The sequence below is a fragment of the Cynoglossus semilaevis genome, chromosome 5, assembly GCF_000523025.1.
Source record: "Cynoglossus semilaevis isolate Cse_v1.0 chromosome 5, Cse_v1.0, whole genome shotgun sequence".
NCBI classification, from domain to species: domain Eukaryota; kingdom Metazoa; phylum Chordata; class Actinopteri; order Pleuronectiformes; family Cynoglossidae; genus Cynoglossus; species Cynoglossus semilaevis.
This window is the reverse complement of record NC_024311.1, coordinates 2,653,328-2,660,474: the sequence shown is the minus strand read 5'-3', so window position 1 is coordinate 2,660,474 and position 7,147 is coordinate 2,653,328.

The following is a 7,147-nucleotide window of genomic DNA, read 5'->3' as shown; positions in this document are numbered from 1 at the left end:
TGGATACACAAAAATTAATTAAAAAAAAAAAACAACAATATAAAAATGTTATTTAAGATAAATTCTGAAGTCCTATTGAAACCGCATGGGTAACAGTCCACGTCAGCTGCATCTGTTTCACTGGAATCCTGACATTGTGGGCAGCTAAAGTGCTGCTCTGCGTTTCTGGTTTTCATGCACAATGACTCCTTGGGGTCCCAGCACTAAAAGCCATTAGCACTCCCAGTGGCGTAAAACTTGCATGAATCTATAAATCTTTAAAGGCAATGGATTGAATTTGTACTCCCGATAAAAGATAGGGTTTTTTTGGCTGCACACTACTGCGGCTGGGTCAGGATAGCAACAGTACACGCTCTGACATTGATAAAAGTATTCAGAGAACATAAAACTTCATTCTTTATGGATATGTTACTCAAACACAAGAGCATCTCTGGTGGATGGATCCTTGGCAGAGAGGGGAATACACCCATTGTATCTCTTGAAATATTTAAATGTCACATTTTGATTTACATCGCACAGGGACAAGGTTTTTACAGAGCTATTATGGTAGAAACAGCAAAAAACGGAGCGGAGGAGCATGTTGAACTTCAGAAACTTCTACTCTTGCTCGTCTTCCCCTTTAGGAAGATTCTTTTAATGGTGGCCTCAGCAGATGCGTTCTGGGGAGATGTTCGGCCGTCACTTCTCTTGACTGTCAAAAATACATTTTTTTTTCCATTTTATACTTCAAGGATTACGTCTTCTATTAAAGGGACCGGGGCAAAAGCGTGTGCACTGTTGATGTCACACTGTGAAGGACGGTAGGAGGGGTAGACAAGGAGGGAGGTGGGAATCCAATCGGCCCACACAAGGGCAAATTATCTGACCAAGGTATCGAGAGTGTGGTGTTTTTAACCACTAATTGATAAGAGCCTTCTATCTTTAGTCAGCAGCGGTGTTTGGCTCAGGACATCAAAACCTTGGCTCTGGCTGAAAGGCTTGTTTTGTCCCACTGACTTCTCATCCTCAACTACAAATGGGGAATGGAGAGGATGAGGCCCGATTAGGGCTATCAATGTCACCATGTCACCTTGCAAGTGGGTCACCTCTCTAAAATATGGTAGCTGGTTTTACCAGTTTATATTTGGGCCTAATACGAATTTCTAAAAGTAGGTTTTAGAACATGTTGATATGATTTTTATTCTATCCAAAAAACTCAAATTTCTTTGATTAAACAATGTGTAACTAAAATAATTCAATTTTATTTTTTTAGGAACACATAACAGTTAATTTATTGAGAAGAAACACTCTTCAACCACAGAGAAAATCCTTTAAAGAAACGTAAATTAATTTTAATTTTTAGGGATATTTTGTTCAAGCATTAATTTTACCAGATGCTTTGAACAATCTGTTATTGGATTGGACTTCAATCCTGACCAAAGGCACCCACAATTAACATCTGAATAGTGTGAGAACTCAACTGAAGAACACCACTGAGAGAGAACCTTGAACGTCAGGATGTAGTGCTACCTTTACAGAAACGTCAGTGAAAGAAGCCTGGCCCAAGAGTTTGCAGAGATTTTTCCAGGGTCAGTTAAAGGAAAAAATAAAATCATGGCACTCCACCTAGATATCTTCTAGTCCAGGGATGAGGCCAAGAGGTTCAGATGAGAAATGTAATGTTGACTTGAGAAATTACATCTTAACTGCTAAAAATGTTAAGCTTCCAGGGTCATTCTGAGGTTTTTGGTATGGCAGTAAAAATAACACATGGGAAGTTATGTCTGAGCTACAAGCATCGCAGCACGAAAAATGAGAAGAATTACCATTAAGTCACTGTACACATATACAACTATGGCATTTGTCCTCTGCATTCAGTCCATCGGCACATTCATGTGTAGCTTTCAGAAGGCAAGGGAATTGGTTCTCAACGCAGATCGCACCTGCATCCTCTAAACCAGGGGTCACCAAAATTCTGTTCTGGGACATACAATAGTAGACACGCTTCTTACCGTTGTCATTGCATCCATTTGAATATCACTGCAAGTGTAACTGATTTTAAAAAGCACAGTAACAGTACAATTTCCACCCTCTTGTTGACTAATATTATTTTTAGAACATATCCCACAGGCACCTTAGATAGTTCACAGGGGCTACTAGGTGACCCCAGGCACCACGTTGGTGACCCTTGGTCTACTAACAAGACCGATCCTCATACCACTGACACAAGGGTTCCCAACCTTTTTGGGCTTGTTACCCCATTTTGACCTCCCAAATTTCTGGCGACCCCAGAGACATAGATGTCAATCAAGACGCAACAGCTCACATATTTTTATATGCTACATTTAATTTGATCTCCATTTATAATCAATTTATATAAAGAAAAAATAAGATTGTTTAAGAGTGTGTGTGGTGTTTTGAATCATAATTTCAGAAAGAATAATAATTTGTCAAAATATTATTTCTAGTGATTTTTTTTCTTTAAAATCATAATTTCAGAAAGAATAATAATTAGTTAAAATATTATTTCTAGTGATTTTTTTTTTTTCTTTAGTTACCAGACATGTGACCCCACATGGATCCCTGACCCCAAGGATGGAAAACAGCGCTAGGCCAGGGGAAGTTTATCCCTGACCCCAAGGATGGAAAACAGCCCTAGGCCAGGGGAAGTTTTTAAATTTGCAATAAAGAAAGTGATACAGTTTAGATACACATTAGTTGGATACATACAGTATCTTGTGTTTTTCAATGTCACTTCTATTTGAACAGCTATGTATACATACAGTATCTTGTGTTTTTCAATGCCACTTCTATCTGAACAGCTATGTATCATTTCATCTGATGTTTACATTATCAAAATGAGACACAATGAGACAAATGTGTCAATTATGTGCCAGAGTATAGGGACATGGCAAATAAAATGTAAATAAAGGATGAAACAGTCATGCAGTCGTAATTTAATGAGACAGTTATTATAAAAAACAAACAAAAGAAAAAAGTTTTCCCTTGGTCCCCAACCTGCGGTAGCAACAAGACAGCTGGCATTGCTGGGCTTCTTCCCGTGGAGGCCTGCTCTTAGGGGGACTTAAGCTGCAGGGCTGCCTGCGACAACCCCAGTCATGGGAAGGGCGAAGGCTGTTAGACTGATGGCAGCGCAATCAGACTGTGACATGCTTAGCATCTGTATTTACTTTCACGAAATCAATGTGGGATGTTATGAATTTTGTTCACAAGAAAACGGTTCACACTGTAGTCTGAGAGCAGTTGCATTTAACGATAATGTGGAAGAATTGAATCCCATCAAAATATCAGAATCCAGCATCAGGACCTGCAGCCTGATAACATGCTGATCTCATTTGGCTCTCCTAAGGTCTGCCAATCTCAATTTACAAGGAGAAATCAAGTGGAAACCAGAATGATTGACACTCACCTCTTCCCTATTACATTTCTGTTTCTGGGTTGAAACCTGATATTGTGGGATGAGAGGAGCCCATGAAGTAAAATGTGCATCAAAGAGACTCAGTTGTTCAGTAATGGCCAGTGTTTTATACCTGCTCCATTAGTTGTTGGTTACTGTAATAGATTATTTTGCCCAGATGTCTAATGTTATTGTATTTATGTGTCTTATATAGTAGCTGTTTCCAACAGGGGGCACTAGGGGTCTCATACAGTTGAATAAAAAATATTTTTTCATTTTTATTTTCTTTTTTGGAAGCATTTGTCATGAACAGTACAACATGTCAATGCCATAATTGTGGATTCCAAAGGTACCTGAACATATCTTGTGTCACATGACGAATTGTGTGAGGGGCCATTATGGACATTATTCAGAATAACACACACTAAGTGTGCGTCTGTTATCGAGCGTGTGTTGCTAGCTTGCTAATGATTAGCTAGCTAATGATTATTGATATAGAAAACACATTCTAAGAGTTGATGTTTCTTCTCATATTTTTTAGAGCATTGTCTGTCGGTTTGCAAAGGGAGTCCCGGAACAGAAGCTAATACTTTTAGTATTAGTTAGCTGAGATTAGCTATATAGGATACATCTCTGCGATTTGTTGAAAACATGAATTCAGTGGTTCTTCAGTCATGGTAGTTCCGATGTCAACAGAGGAAGCTGTACATTAAATATTTATTTTCCTTTTCTACAAATACTGGGCCAAAGAAGTGAGTAGGTGTGGTGCCAAAGGCCAAGTATTTTTTCTGTTGTAGTTTCAATGTTTTCAACCCTAAGCCTAACCCTAACCCTCACTGGAACAGACCTGAATGGAAAGTGAAGCACCCTTAAAAATAGTGGTAAACCACAAAACAGATCCCACGGTTTAAAACTGGCGAATCCTAACAAAGTCATTGATATTCACTGCAGAAATCCTAGTTGTAGGGCTTGAACGTGTCAACTGTAAAATACAGTAGACAGAGCAGAATTGATGAGGAGGTAAGTGGCGGCAGTTTAAGAAGAAAACTTTACAGAGTGGGTAGAGCAGTGAAGTACCAGATTCAAAGCAGAAAGACTTGAGGCAAGAATAGTTTGGCTCAGGAATGATGAGGGCTGTGACATTTAAAGAAGGATCCATAAAAAGAAGGACAAAAATACTCAGAAGTATTTGAAGGCAGCACAAAGAATTCGGTGGGTGCAGGTGAGTGTATTTGAACTGAAGAAGTTTAGATTGCTTTCATTGGCTAATGATGCGTGATTAAAAAAAAAACACAGGTGAATTAAACTGTTCTGGTGAAATTGGTGGAAGACGTTTTTCCATATTTGTCCTCTCAATGTTGTTCACTAACATGATCTCTGTGGCGACCTCTAAATGTAAGCAAAAGTTACGGGGGAAAAGGTAGACGCTAATACTAGCTTTAATAATAACAAAGACACATTTGGGTAAAAATCACACACCCCCTATCATTAAATGTGTTAAAATAGATCATTATAAAGTGGGACATTTCCTGTTCTATTATGTTAGAGGTGTCACAAAGTTTTGTTTTTTTCCCCCCAAGAGTGAGACGTGACACAGCATTTCCGTGAAGTGTTCATTTTACATTAGTGTCAAGATCAATAGACATTTTAAATTTAAACGACCCCCCGGTGTTTAATTTAGCCATTTTCAAAGTGCCATTGACCAAAATGGAAACACAAACTTCAGACTGATGCCAACTACTGCAAAGACAGACTCATTTTATCTGAGGTCATAGCATTGATTAGTCACAGATGCCCTGGAGCCCGGCGATGAGACAGGTTTTAGTCTGACCTGAGTGTGACCGTGATCTGAGCCGGGGCAATAAACACATCCTTAATCCACACTGATTACTCCACTGTCAGAACCTTACTCAGAGTTAACTATGCCAATCAGGAGGGAACTTTTAAACTTCAATTTACATGGTATGTAATATGTATGTAATGTAACAGCGGTGTCAAACTCAAGTTCACAGTGGGCCAAAATTTAAAACGGGGTCTCGGGCAAAACTCAATATTTATTAAAACATTGATGGCAAACGTCCATATTATCCCTTCTCTCCAGATCTGTAATGTAGATGTTTTTTTCATATGGAAAAACACTTTAATTTTGCGTAAACATTGAATCTGGATCAACCAAAGCTTAATATTATAAACACATGAGATTATTAATTATTAATTAAATTTGAAATAAAACACACATCAGTAGTATTTGTTTCTTGATGATGTCTCTTTATCTGTAGCCGTTGGAGTTCCTTTTTAATGTAATTTTTTTAAATGGTACATAGTGTATATATGTATCTTTATGCATATGTGTATAGTATAAGTGCTATATAGCTATGCGCTATAACATGGCACATACACAGCTAATACTACAAATACTGCCAGTATACAGGGGCTATATACCTTGCGGCCCAACTCTAGTACACATTTGATATAATTACCCTGCGGGCCAGATTTGGCCCCCGACCCTGAGTTTGACACGTGTGGTTCAGAATAACTTCCGAATACAAATCGAATGCAAAGAGTCTTGCTTTATTTTCTTTTCTTTTTTTTTTTTTAACTTAGAGCTCATTTAAATTCAACCTAATTCCTATAGTGTACCTTTATATATTCCAATCTTTGAGGGTAAAATGTTCTTAGAGCTTGGACTGTTATTTTATTTATTTTATTATATATATATATATATTATTACGTTCAAACGCACTGTAGCTAAGTGCAGTGAGGGTAACATATGTATACAGTTTTTTTAATTTGGAATTCTTTTTCCTACTAAATCCATTTAGTAAAACATGTCATTTCAGCTGCAGGTGAATTTAATTGGTTGTTTGGTTGAGAACACGAACAGATGCAACATTTGCCAGAGATCATCTGCATGTCTGCACTCTCTACAGCAAAGCCAATTCCTATTTCGATTTCATTTATATTAACATAACTTTCTCCATCTAAACATGTTTTCTGTTGATTTACAGAAGCCCCTTTTCCCCGAATGACGTATGGCTGCCGTTGTTTATTATTTCAATTCCAATGGTTCCTTCTCAGTCCTCTAATGGCCACTCAGCGCGTGACAGCAGACAAAAAGGTAGACTCATGATGCCTGTAAATTCTGCCTTGTTCTGACACACAGCAAATCACCAGCCGGGCAGATCTCCGTCTAACTCTTATCCTTGACTGCACTCCCACTTCTTTCCAGTGCTCCATCATGATTAATGCCTCACCACCGTCAAAAACACACAGCACAAGGTGCATATCCAATGTGAAATCAAATGAAGGGTGGATTAAGAATCAGCCTTTGCTCAAGATCTTACAGCTAAACAAACTGTGTCCTTCTAAGAATCCGCCAAGCAGTTAAGAATGAATAAAAACATACACTTGCTTTTTTTTTTTTAACATTTATGAATTTCTTAACTTAGTAAGACAGAAAACTTTAGCTTTACTTTTGTAGTTTTTTTAAAACGAACAGTCCAAAATATAACTCACTACAACCCTGTGTCTTTGTATATTAACTATTATTATATATATATAAAAACATGAAATGAAAATATGCAAACAGACTAAAAAAAAAAAAAAATGTTTTTTTGCATTAGTATTCTGCAGGTATGTACTTATGTGACATGTAATACATCACAGTCACCGGGGAGAACTTTCAGAGTTTACATGAAAAATAATGGCATAGCACGTTTCAATGTTTCATGATCTACTCCATATCCTAAA